The 12,928-nt window shown below is 50.9% G+C and overlaps 6 non-coding genes across 6 annotated transcripts; all 6 read right to left on the reverse strand.

Moving 5' to 3' along the window:
• Positions 1 to 126: 126 nt before the first annotated feature.
• Positions 127 to 290, reverse strand: LOC132833062 (U1 spliceosomal RNA). Its single transcript, XR_009647053.1, has one exon. It is a non-coding gene; the product is annotated as a U1 spliceosomal RNA (small nuclear RNA).
• Positions 291 to 2,833: 2,543 nt separating this feature from the next.
• On the reverse strand, positions 2,834 to 2,997 carry LOC132833005 (U1 spliceosomal RNA). Its single transcript, XR_009647012.1, has one exon. It is a non-coding gene; the product is annotated as a U1 spliceosomal RNA (small nuclear RNA).
• Positions 2,998 to 5,295: 2,298 nt separating this feature from the next.
• LOC132833063 (U1 spliceosomal RNA) lies at positions 5,296 to 5,459 on the reverse strand. Its single transcript, XR_009647054.1, has one exon. It is a non-coding gene; the product is annotated as a U1 spliceosomal RNA (small nuclear RNA).
• A 2,299-nt stretch (positions 5,460 to 7,758) lies between these two features.
• Positions 7,759 to 7,922, reverse strand: LOC132833004 (U1 spliceosomal RNA). The gene has a single exon (XR_009647011.1). It is a non-coding gene; the product is annotated as a U1 spliceosomal RNA (small nuclear RNA).
• A 2,299-nt stretch (positions 7,923 to 10,221) lies between these two features.
• LOC132833065 (U1 spliceosomal RNA) lies at positions 10,222 to 10,385 on the reverse strand. The gene has a single exon (XR_009647056.1). It is a non-coding gene; the product is annotated as a U1 spliceosomal RNA (small nuclear RNA).
• Positions 10,386 to 12,684: 2,299 nt separating this feature from the next.
• LOC132833064 (U1 spliceosomal RNA) lies at positions 12,685 to 12,848 on the reverse strand. Its single transcript, XR_009647055.1, has one exon. It is a non-coding gene; the product is annotated as a U1 spliceosomal RNA (small nuclear RNA).
• Between the last annotated feature and the right edge of the window lie 80 nt (positions 12,849 to 12,928).

Genomic DNA, 12,928 nt, shown 5'->3' on the forward strand with positions numbered 1-12,928 from the left:
AAAGGTATACCAAAGACTGCCCGAGCAAACTTGGGTGCTTACGTAGCAGCGAGAAGGCAAAGTTGCAGTATAACAGCACTGCCTACAGAAAACGTGCAACTCAGATTCTGTCATTGGCTTGTAAATCAGGGGAGAGCGCGAACGCAGTCCCCCACAACCACAAATTTTGCAGTCGAGTATCCCGCATGTGGGGACATCGCAGGCGTCAGCACACCCAAAGTGCAATGGGATAGCCTCATCCTGGGAGCGCCACCGCATTGATCATGGTATCTCCCCTGCCAGGTAAGTATGCTCAGCACTCACACTCGCTCACACCCCACAACAGCCGCTCCCTCTCACTCTCACACTCACTCACTTTTGCAACATCGAACATTCACTTACTCAACCTGCCCTGCCTGTCGATCAGCTTCATTCTTCAAATGGATCACCGAATCTCTCCAGGACTCCCGTTTTACTCAAATACCACCCACGGCTGCCCCTGCACTGCTTATCTGCATGTAGCCCTTCAAAGGACGCGCCCCGCCCCTGTTTCCTTCAGGCTGCCTCCTGATTCGCCGAAAAACAGGAGGGAAACTTCCAACTTTGTTTTCAAACACTCGTCCGAATTTGATGTCAACGCCAGTAAAAGCAACTTACAATCTTTGATTGTGAAACTAAAAGCATTTTTTAAAAACAATTTACCTCGACTTTCTACAATGTTTAGCTGCAGCTTTGCAAATCTCTCTTCAACCAGATTAGTGACTTCAGGTTGAAATCACATACAAGGTTAAGGGTGCCGGGGAAACATATTTCTCAACATTATGTTGGATGAGACACCAAACTGAGACCACCACCTCGTCTGGCTGCACATTCTGAGCACTCACCGCCCTCTGTCTAAAATAAACTGGCCTGTGATTCAAATGTAATCGTCCTTTTCTTCCGTGTCTGATTTACCTGCTGCTTTCCCTGGGGTAAACGATTCCAAATTTCGAGGGCATATGTTTAGGGTGAGAAGAGAAAGACTTCAAAGGGATCTGGGGGCAACTATTTCACACAGAGGGTGCTGCGTGGACGCAATGAGCTGCCAGATGAAGTGATGGAGGTTGGTACAATTACAACATGCGAAAGGCATCTGAATGGCTATTTGGATAGGAAGGGTTCAGAGAGATCAGGGCCAAGTGTTGGCAAATGGGACTAAATTAAATTAGGATAAATGGATTAGTGCGGGGCAGCTGTGCTGCAGAACAAAGTGGGCTGAAGACCTGGATCAGTGCGGGGCAGCTGTGAGCCAGCACACAGTGGACTGGAGGCCAAGTGTGGTGTGGTGAGGCTGAGAGGCAGAACAGAGTGGGCTGGAGGCCTGGATTAGTGTGGAGCAGTTGTGAGAAAGAACAGAGGCCTGGATCAGTGCAGAGCAGCTGACAGCTGCAGAGGAGCCGATAGAGAGCTGCAACATTCTCGAATGTCTGAGAGCTGGATAGGGGCGGATTAGAGGCCTGTGTCAGTACAGAATTGCTGAGAGCTGGATGAGGCAGGATTAGAGGCCTGTGTCAGTACAGAATGGCTGAGAGCTGGATGGGGCAGGTTTGGGGCCTGTATCAGTACAGAATGACTGAGAGCTGGATGGAGCAGGATTAGAGGCCTGTATCAGTACAGAATGGCTGAGAGCTGGATGGGGGCGGATTAGAGGCCTGTGTCAGTACAGAAAGGCTGAGAGCTGGATGGGGCAGGATTAGAGGCCTGTATCAGTACAGAATGACTGAGAGCTGGATGTGGCAGGATTAGAGGCCTGTGTCAGTACAGAAAGGCTGAGAGCTGGATGGGGCAGGATTAGAGACCTGTATCAGTACAGAATGGCTGAGAGCTGGATGGGGGCATATTAGAGGCCTGTGTCAGTACAGAATGGCTGAGAGCTGGATGGGGGCGGATTAGAGGCCTGTGTCAGTACAGAATGACTGAGAGCTGGATGGGGCAGGATTAGAGGCCTGTGTCAGTACAGAATGGCTGAGGCCTGGATGGGGGCGTATTAGAGGCCTGTGTCAGTACAGAATGGCTGAGGCCTGGATGGGGGCGGATTAGAGGCCTGTGTCAGGACAAGATGGCTGAGGCCTGGATGGCAGCAGATTGTGGCCTGGATCCGTACAGAATGGCTGAGAGCTGGATTGGAGCAGACTGGAGACTTGGAGCAGAGCGAAAGCGGTAATTGGACTGGAGGTGGTTGTGGAGCTGGGGGAAGCTTGCTGTGAAGGTGATAGGTACATGCAAGTGGGTGGGGGTTGGGGAGCATCGATGGGGATAGGTCAGTGTGGAGTGTGGAGTGGATAGGTGGGAATGAAAATGGACAGGTGGGACAAGTCAAGTGGAGGGTGGGGTCTGAGATGAGGCGAGGCGTGGAAATTGAGGAAACGGGTGAAGTCAACATTGATGCTGTATGGTTGGAAGGTCCGAAGGTGGAAGATGAGGCATTGCTCCCCCCAGGCGTGAGGTGGGCTGGATTGTGCACTTTGTAGCTCAGGGTGTTGATGCCCTTGCTTGATAGGTTGGCGAAGAAGCAAATGGTGGTAAGACATGGAGCAGATGGTAACTGAGAGCAGTTAAGAGGGAAGGTGTTTAAGCAGCATGTTGAGAGATCTCGTGAGAAAATAGAGGGAAATGGTCGCATATGCAGCAGAGATTTGGTGGGCTTAACGGTTTTAAAGTTAGGACTGCTCCTGCTTGGAGAGGGAAGAAAGGTATACCAAAGACTGCCCGAGCAAACTTGGGTGCTTACGTAGCAGCAAGAAGGCAAAGTTGCAGTATAACAGCACTGCCTACAGAAAACGTGCAACTCAGATTCTGTCATTGGCTTGTAAATCAGGGGAGAGCGCGAACGCAGTCCCCCACAACCACAAATTTTGCAGTCGAGTATCCCGCATGTGGGGACATCGCAGGCGTCAGTACACCCAAAGTGCAATGGGATAGCCTCATCCTGGGAGCGCCACCGCATTGATCATGGTATCTCCCCTGACAGGTAAGTATGCTCAGCACTCACACTCGCTCACACCCCACAACAGCCGCTCCCTCTCACTCTCACACTCACTCACTTTTGCAACATCGAACATTCACTTACTCAACCTGCCCTGCCTGTCGATCAGCTTCATTCTTCAAATGGATCACCGAATCTCTCCAGGACTCCCGTTTTACTCAAATACCACCCACGGCTGCCCCTGCACTGCTTATCTGCATGTAGCCCTTCAAAGGACGCGCCCCGCCCCTGTTTCCTTCAGGCTGCCTCCTGATTCGCCGAAAAACAGGAGGGAAACTTCCAACTTTGTTTTCAAACACTCGTCCGAATTTGATGTCAACGCCAGTAAAAGCAACTTACAATCTTTGATTGTGAAACTAAAAGCATTTTTTAAAAACAATTTACCTCGACTTTCTACAATGTTTAGCTGCAGCTTTGCAAATCTCTCTTCAACCAGATTAGTGACTTCAGGTTGAAATCACATACAAGGTTAAGGGTGCCGGGGAAACATATTTCTCAACATTATGTTGGATGAGACACCAAACTGAGACCACCACCTCGTCTGGCTGCACATTCTGAGCACTCACCGCCCTCTGTCTAAAATAAACTGGCCTGTGATTCAAATGTAATCGTCCTTTTCTTCCGTGTCTGATTTACCTGCTGCTTTCCCTGGGGTAAACGATTCCAAATTTCGAGGGCATATGTTTAGGGTGAGAAGAGAAAGACTTCAAAGGGATCTGGGGGCAACTATTTCACACAGAGGGTGCTGCGTGGACGCAATGAGCTGCCAGATGAAGTGATGGAGGTTGGTACAATTACAACATGCGAAAGGCATCTGAATGGCTATTTGGATAGGAAGGGTTCAGAGAGATCAGGGCCAAGTGTTGGCAAATGGGACTAAATTAAATTAGGATAAATGGATTAGTGCGGGGCAGCTGTGCTGCAGAACAAAGTGGGCTGAAGACCTGGATCAGTGCGGGGCAGCTGTGAGCCAGCACACAGTGGACTGGAGGCCAAGTGTGGTGTGGTGAGGCTGAGAGGCAGAACAGAGTGGGCTGGAGGCCTGGATTAGTGTGGAGCAGTTGTGAGAAAGAACAGAGGCCTGGATCAGTGCAGAGCAGCTGACAGCTGCAGAGGAGCCGATAGAGAGCTGCAACATTCTCGAATGTCTGAGAGCTGGATAGGGGCGGATTAGAGGCCTGTGTCAGTACAGAATTGCTGAGAGCTGGATGAGGCAGGATTAGAGGCCTGTGTCAGTACAGAATGGCTGAGAGCTGGATGGGGCAGGTTTGGGGCCTGTATCAGTACAGAATGACTGAGAGCTGGATGGAGCAGGATTAGAGGCCTGTATCAGTACAGAAAGGATGAGAGCTGGATGGGGCAGGATTAGAGACCTGTATCAGTACAGAATGACTGAGAGCTGGATGGGGCAGGATTAGAGGCCTGTGTCAGTACAGAATGGCTGAGTCCTGGATGGGGGCGTATTAGAGGCCTGTGTCAGTACAGAATGGCTGAGGCCTGGATGGGGGCGGATTAGAGGCCTGTGTCAGGACAAGATGGCTGAGGCCTGGATGGCAGCAGATTGTGGCCTGGATCCGTACAGAATGGCTGAGAGCTGGATTGGAGCAGACTGGAGACTTGGAGCAGAGCGAAAGCGGTAATTGGACTGGAGGTGGTTGTGGAGCTGGGGGAAGCTTGCTGTGAAGGTGATAGGTACATGCAAGTGGGTGGGGGTTGGGGAGCATCGATGGGGATAGGTCAGTGTGGAGTGTGGAGTGGATAGGTGGGAATGAAAATGGACAGGTGGGACAAGTCAAGTGGAGGGTGGGGTCTGAGATGAGGCGAGGCGTGGAAATTGAGGAAACGGGTGAAGTCAACATTGATGCTGTATGGTTGGAAGGTCCGAAGGTGGAAGATGAGGCATTGCTCCCCCCAGGCGTGAGGTGGGCTGGATTGTGCACTTTGTAGCTCAGGGTGTTGATGCCCTTGCTTGATAGGTTGGCGAAGAAGCAAATGGTGGTAAGACATGGAGCAGATGGTGACTGAGAGCAGTTAAGAGGGAAGGTGTTTAAGCAGCATGTTGAGAGATCTCGTGAGGAAATAGAGGGAAATGGTCGCATATGCAGCAGAGATTTGGTGGGCTTAACGGTTTTAAAGTTAGGACTGCTCCTGCTTGGAGAGGGAAGAAAGGTATACCAAAGACTGCCCGAGCAAACTTGGGTGCTTACGTAGCAGCAAGAAGGCAAAGTTGCAGTATAACAGCACTGCCTACAGAAAACGTGCAACTCAGATTCTGTCATTGGCTTGTAAATCAGGGGAGAGCGCGAACGCAGTCCCCCACAACCACAAATTTTGCAGTCGAGTATCCCGCATGTGGGGACATCGCAGGCGTCAGCACACCCAAAGTGCAATGGGATAGCCTCATCCTGGGAGCGCCACCGCATTGATCATGGTATCTCCCCTGCCAGGTAAGTATGCTCAGCACTCACACTCGCTCACACCCCACAACAGCCGCTCCCTCTCACTCTCACACTCACTCACTTTTGCAACATCGAACATTCACTTACTCAACCTGCCCTGCCTGTCGATCAGCTTCATTCTTCAAATGGATCACCGAATCTCTCCAGGACTCCCGTTTTACTCAAATACCACCCACGGCTGCCCCTGCACTGCTTATCTGCATGTAGCCCTTCAAAGGACGCGCCCCGCCCCTGTTTCCTTCAGGCTGCCTCCTGATTCGCCGAAAAACAGGAGGGAAACTTCCAACTTTGTTTTCAAACACTCGTCCGAATTTGATGTCAACGCCAGTAAAAGCAACTTACAATCTTTGATTGTGAAACTAAAAGCATTTTTTTAAAAACAATTTACCTCGACTTTCTACAATGTTTAGCTGCAGCTTTGCAAATCTCTCTTCAACCAGATTAGTGACTTCAGGTTGAAATCACATACAAGGTTAAGGGTGCCGGGGAAACATATTTCTCAACATTATGTTGGATGAGACACCAAACTGAGACCACCACCTCGTCTGGCTGCACATTCTGAGCACTCACCGCCCTCTGTCTAAAATAAACTGGCCTGTGATTCAAATGTAATCGTCCTTTTCTTCCGTGTCTGATTTACCTGCTGCTTTCCCTGGGGTAAACGATTCCAAATTTCGAGGGCATATGTTTAGGGTGAGAAGAGAAAGACTTCAAAGGGATCTGGGGGCAACTATTTCACACAGAGGGTGCTGCGTGGACGCAATGAGCTGCCAGATGAAGTGATGGAGGTTGGTACAATTACAACATGCGAAAGGCATCTGAATGGCTATTTGGATAGGAAGGGTTCAGAGAGATCAGGGCCAAGTGTTGGCAAATGGGACTAAATTAAATTAGGATAAATGGATTAGTGCGGGGCAGCTGTGCTGCAGAACAAAGTGGGCTGAAGACCTGGATCAGTGCGGGGCAGCTGTGAGCCAGCACACAGTGGACTGGAGGCCAAGTGTGGTGTGGTGAGGCTGAGAGGCAGAACAGAGTGGGCTGGAGGCCTGGATTAGTGTGGAGCAGTTGTGAGAAAGAACAGAGGCCTGGATCAGTGCAGAGCAGCTGACAGCTGCAGAGGAGCCGATAGAGAGCTGCAACATTCTCGAATGTCTGAGAGCTGGATAGGGGCGGATTAGAGGCCTGTGTCAGTACAGAATTGCTGAGAGCTGGATGAGGCAGGATTAGAGGCCTGTGTCAGTACAGAATGGCTGAGAGCTGGATGGGGCAGGTTTGGGGCCTGTATCAGTACAGAATGACTGAGAGCTGGATGGAGCAGGATTAGAGGCCTGTATCAGTACAGAATGGCTGAGAGCTGGATGGGGGCGGATTAGAGGCCTGTGTCAGTACAGAATGACTGAGAGCTGGATGGGGCAGGATTAGAGGCCTGTGTCAGTACAGAATGGCTGAGGCCTGGATGGGGGCGTATTAGAGGCCTGTGTCAGTACAGAATGGCTGAGGCCTGGATGGGGGCGGATTAGAGGCCTGTGTCAGGACAAGATGGCTGAGGCCTGGATGGCAGCAGATTGTGGCCTGGATCCGTACAGAATGGCTGAGAGCTGGATTGGAGCAGACTGGAGACTTGGAGCAGAGCGAAAGCGGTAATTGGACTGGAGGTGGTTGTGGAGCTGGGGGAAGCTTGCTGTGAAGGTGATAGGTACATGCAAGTGGGTGGGGGTTGGGGAGCATCGATGGGGATAGGTCAGTGTGGAGTGTGGAGTGGATAGGTGGGAATGAAAATGGACAGGTGGGACAAGTCAAGTGGAGGGTGGGGTCTGAGATGAGGCGAGGCGTGGAAATTGAGGAAACGGGTGAAGTCAACATTGATGCTGTATGGTTGGAAGGTCCGAAGGTGGAAGATGAGGCATTGCTCCCCCCAGGCGTGAGGTGGGCTGGATTGTGCACTTTGTAGCTCAGGGTGTTGATGCCCTTGCTTGATAGGTTGGCGAAGAAGCAAATGGTGGTAAGACATGGAGCAGATGGTAACTGAGAGCAGTTAAGAGGGAAGGTGTTTAAGCAGCATGTTGAGAGATCTCGTGAGAAAATAGAGGGAAATGGTCGCATATGCAGCAGAGATTTGGTGGGCTTAACGGTTTTAAAGTTAGGACTGCTCCTGCTTGGAGAGGGAAGAAAGGTATACCAAAGACTGCCCGAGAAAACTTGGGTGCTTACGTAGCAGCAAGAAGGCAAAGTTGCAGTATAACAGCACTGCCTACAGAAAACGTGCAACTCAGATTCTGTCATTGGCTTGTAAATCAGGGGAGAGCGCGAACGCAGTCCCCCACAACCACAAATTTTGCAGTCGAGTATTCCGCATGTGGGGACATCGCAGGCGTCAGCACACCCAAAGTGCAATGGGATAGCCTCATCCTGGGAGCGCCACCGCATTGATCATGGTATCTCCCCTGACAGGTAAGTATGCTCAGCACTCACACTCGCTCACACCCCACAACAGCCGCTCCCTCTCACTCTCACACTCACTCACTTTTGCAACATCGAACATTCACTTACTCAACCTGCCCTGCCTGTCGATCAGCTTCATTCTTCAAATGGATCACCGAATCTCTCCAGGACTCCCGTTTTACTCAAATACCACCCACGGCTGCCCCTGCACTGCTTATCTGCATGTAGCCCTTCAAAGGACGCGCCCCGCCCCTGTTTCCTTCAGGCTGCCTCCTGATTCGCCGAAAAACAGGAGGGAAACTTCCAACTTTGTTTTCAAACACTCGTCCGAATTTGATGTCAACGCCAGTAAAAGCAACTTACAATCTTTGATTGTGAAACTAAAAGCATTTTTTTAAAAACAATTTACCTCGACTTTCTACAATGTTTAGCTGCAGCTTTGCAAATCTCTCTTCAACCAGATTAGTGACTTCAGGTTGAAATCACATACAAGGTTAAGGGTGCCGGGGAAACATATTTCTCAACATTATGTTGGATGAGACACCAAACTGAGACCACCACCTCGTCTGGCTGCACATTCTGAGCACTCACCGCCCTCTGTCTAAAATAAACTGGCCTGTGATTCAAATGTAATCGTCCTTTTCTTCCGTGTCTGATTTACCTGCTGCTTTCCCTGGGGTAAACGATTCCAAATTTCGAGGGCATATGTTTAGGGTGAGAAGAGAAAGACTTCAAAGGGATCTGGGGGCAACTATTTCACACAGAGGGTGCTGCGTGGACGCAATGAGCTGCCAGATGAAGTGATGGAGGTTGGTACAATTACAACATGCGAAAGGCATCTGAATGGCTATTTGGATAGGAAGGGTTCAGAGAGATCAGGGCCAAGTGTTGGCAAATGGGACTAAATTAAATTAGGATAAATGGATTAGTGCGGGGCAGCTGTGCTGCAGAACAAAGTGGGCTGAAGACCTGGATCAGTGCGGGGCAGCTGTGAGCCAGCACACAGTGGACTGGAGGCCAAGTGTGGTGTGGTGAGGCTGAGAGGCAGAACAGAGTGGGCTGGAGGCCTGGATTAGTGTGGAGCAGTTGTGAGAAAGAACAGAGGCCTGGATCAGTGCAGAGCAGCTGACAGCTGCAGAGGAGCCGATAGAGAGCTGCAACATTCTCGAATGTCTGAGAGCTGGATAGGGGCGGATTAGAGGCCTGTGTCAGTACAGAATTGCTGAGAGCTGGATGAGGCAGGATTAGAGGCCTGTGTCAGTACAGAATGGCTGAGAGCTGGATGGGGCAGGTTTGGGGCCTGTATCAGTACAGAATGACTGAGAGCTGGATGGAGCAGGATTAGAGGCCTGTATCAGTACAGAATGGCTGAGAGCTGGATGGGGGCGGATTAGAGGCCTGTGTCAGTACAGAATGACTGAGAGCTGGATGGGGCAGGATTAGAGGCCTGTGTCAGTACAGAATGGCTGAGGCCTGGATGGGGGCGTATTAGAGGCCTGTGTCAGTACAGAATGGCTGAGGCCTGGATGGGGGCGGATTAGAGGCCTGTGTCAGGACAAGATGGCTGACGCCTGGATGGCAGCAGATTGTGGCCTGGATCCGTACAGAATGGCTGAGAGCTGGATTGGAGCAGACTGGAGACTTGGAGCAGAGCGAAAGCGGTAATTGGACTGGAGGTGGTTGTGGAGCTGGGGGAAGCTTGCTGTGAAGGTGATAGGTACATGCAAGTGGGTGGGGGTTGGGGAGCATCGATGGGGATAGGTCAGTGTGGAGTGTGGAGTGGATAGGTGGGAATGAAAATGGACAGGTGGGACAAGTCAAGTGGAGGGTGGGGTCTGAGATGAGGCGAGGCGTGGAAATTGAGGAAACGGGTGAAGTCAACATTGATGCTGTATGGTTGGAAGGTCCGAAGGTGGAAGATGAGGCATTGCTCCCCCCAGGCGTGAGGTGGGCTGGATTGTGCACTTTGTAGCTCAGGGTGTTGATGCCCTTGCTTGATAGGTTGGCGAAGAAGCAAATGGTGGTAAGACATGGAGCAGATGGTAACTGAGAGCAGTTAAGAGGGAAGGTGTTTAAGCAGCATGTTGAGAGATCTCGTGAGAAAATAGAGGGAAATGGTCGCATATGCAGCAGAGATTTGGTGGGCTTAACGGTTTTAAAGTTAGGACTGCTCCTGCTTGGAGAGGGAAGAAAGGTATACCAAAGACTGCCCGAGAAAACTTGGGTGCTTACGTAGCAGCAAGAAGGCAAAGTTGCAGTATAACAGCACTGCCTACAGAAAACGTGCAACTCAGATTCTGTCATTGGCTTGTAAATCAGGGGAGAGCGCGAACGCAGTCCCCCACAACCACAAATTTTGCAGTCGAGTATTCCGCATGTGGGGACATCGCAGGCGTCAGCACACCCAAAGTGCAATGGGATAGCCTCATCCTGGGAGCGCCACCGCATTGATCATGGTATCTCCCCTGCCAGGTAAGTATGCTCAGCACTCACACTCGCTCACACCCCACAACAGCCGCTCCCTCTCACTCTCACACTCACTCACTTTTGCAACATCGAACATTCACTTACTCAACCTGCCCTGCCTGTCGATCAGCTTCATTCTTCAAATGGATCACCGAATCTCTCCAGGACTCCCGTTTTACTCAAATACCACCCACGGCTGCCCCTGCACTGCTTATCTGCATGTAGCCCTTCAAAGGACGCGCCCCGCCCCTGTTTCCTTCAGGCTGCCTCCTGATTCGCCGAAAAACAGGAGGGAAACTTCCAACTTTGTTTTCAAACACTCGTCCGAATTTGATGTCAACGCCAGTAAAAGCAACTTACAATCTTTGATTGTGAAACTAAAAGCATTTTTTTAAAAACAATTTACCTCGACTTTCTACAATGTTTAGCTGCAGCTTTGCAAATCTCTCTTCAACCAGATTAGTGACTTCAGGTTGAAATCACATACAAGGTTAAGGGTGCCGGGGAAACATATTTCTCAACATTATGTTGGATGAGACACCAAACTGAGACCACCACCTCGTCTGGCTGCACATTCTGAGCACTCACCGCCCTCTGTCTAAAATAAACTGGCCTGTGATTCAAATGTAATCGTCCTTTTCTTCCGTGTCTGATTTACCTGCTGCTTTCCCTGGGGTAAACGATTCCAAATTTCGAGGGCATATGTTTAGGGTGAGAAGAGAAAGACTTCAAAGGGATCTGGGGGCAACTATTTCACACAGAGGGTGCTGCGTGGACGCAATGAGCTGCCAGATGAAGTGATGGAGGTTGGTACAATTACAACATGCGAAAGGCATCTGAATGGCTATTTGGATAGGAAGGGTTCAGAGAGATCAGGGCCAAGTGTTGGCAAATGGGACTAAATTAAATTAGGATAAATGGATTAGTGCGGGGCAGCTGTGCTGCAGAACAAAGTGGGCTGAAGACCTGGATCAGTGCGGGGCAGCTGTGAGCCAGCACACAGTGGACTGGAGGCCAAGTGTGGTGTGGTGAGGCTGAGAGGCAGAACAGAGTGGGCTGGAGGCCTGGATTAGTGTGGAGCAGTTGTGAGAAAGAACAGAGGCCTGGATCAGTGCAGAGCAGCTGACAGCTGCAGAGGAGCCGATAGAGAGCTGCAACATTCTCGAATGTCTGAGAGCTGGATAGGGGCGGATTAGAGGCCTGTGTCAGTACAGAATTGCTGAGAGCTGGATGAGGCAGGATTAGAGGCCTGTGTCAGTACAGAATGGCTGAGAGCTGGATGGGGCAGGTTTGGGGCCTGTATCAGTACAGAATGACTGAGAGCTGGATGGAGCAGGATTAGAGGCCTGTATCAGTACAGAAAGGATGAGAGCTGGATGGGGCAGGATTAGAGACCTGTATCAGTACAGAATGACTGAGAGCTGGATGGGGCAGGATTAGAGGCCTGTGTCAGTACAGAATGGCTGAGTCCTGGATGGGGGCGTATTAGAGGCCTGTGTCAGTACAGAATGGCTGAGGCCTGGATGGGGGCGGATTAGAGGCCTGTGTCAGGACAAGATGGCTGAGGCCTGGATGGCAGCAGATTGTGGCCTGGATCCGTACAGAATGGCTGAGAGCTGGATTGGAGCAGACTGGAGACTTGGAGCAGAGCGAAAGCGGTAATTGGACTGGAGGTGGTTGTGGAGCTGGGGGAAGCTTGCTGTGAAGGTGATAGGTACATGCAAGTGGGTGGGGGTTGGGGAGCATCGATGGGGATAGGTCAGTGTGGAGTGTGGAGTGGATAGGTGGGAATGAAAATGGACAGGTGGGACAAGTCAAGTGGAGGGTGGGGTCTGAGATGAGGCGAGGCGTGGAAATTGAGGAAACGGGTGAAGTCAACATTGATGCTGTATGGTTGGAAGGTCCGAAGGTGGAAGATGAGGCATTGCTCCCCCCAGGCGTGAGGTGGGCTGGATTGTGCACTTTGTAGCTCAGGGTGTTGATGCCCTTGCTTGATAGGTTGGCGAAGAAGCAAATGGTGGTAAGACATGGAGCAGATGGTGACTGAGAGCAGTTAAGAGGGAAGGTGTTTAAGCAGCATGTTGAGAGATCTCGTGAGGAAATAGAGGGAAATGGTCGCATATGCAGCAGAGATTTGGTGGGCTTAACGGTTTTAAAGTTAGGACTGCTCCTGCTTGGAGAGGGAAGAAAGGTATACCAAAGACTGCCCGAGCAAACTTGGGTGCTTACGTAGCAGCAAGAAGGCAAAGTTGTAGTATAACAGCACTGCCTACAGAAAACGTGCAACTCAGATTCTGTCATTGGCTTGTAAATCAGGGGAGAGCGCGAACGCAGTCCCCCACAACCACAAATTTTGCAGTCGAGTATCCCGCATGTGGGGACATCGCAGGCGTCAGCACACCCAAAGTGCAATGGGATAGCCTCATCCTGGGAGCGCCACCGCATTGATCATGGTATCTCCCCTGCCAGGTAAGTATGCTCAGCACTCACACTCGCTCACACCCCACAACAGCCGCTCCCTCTCACTCTCACACTCACTCACTTTTGCAACATCGAA

This window comes from Hemiscyllium ocellatum, chromosome 35, assembly GCF_020745735.1.
Source record: "Hemiscyllium ocellatum isolate sHemOce1 chromosome 35, sHemOce1.pat.X.cur, whole genome shotgun sequence".
NCBI classification, from domain to species: Eukaryota; Metazoa; Chordata; class Chondrichthyes; order Orectolobiformes; family Hemiscylliidae; genus Hemiscyllium; species Hemiscyllium ocellatum.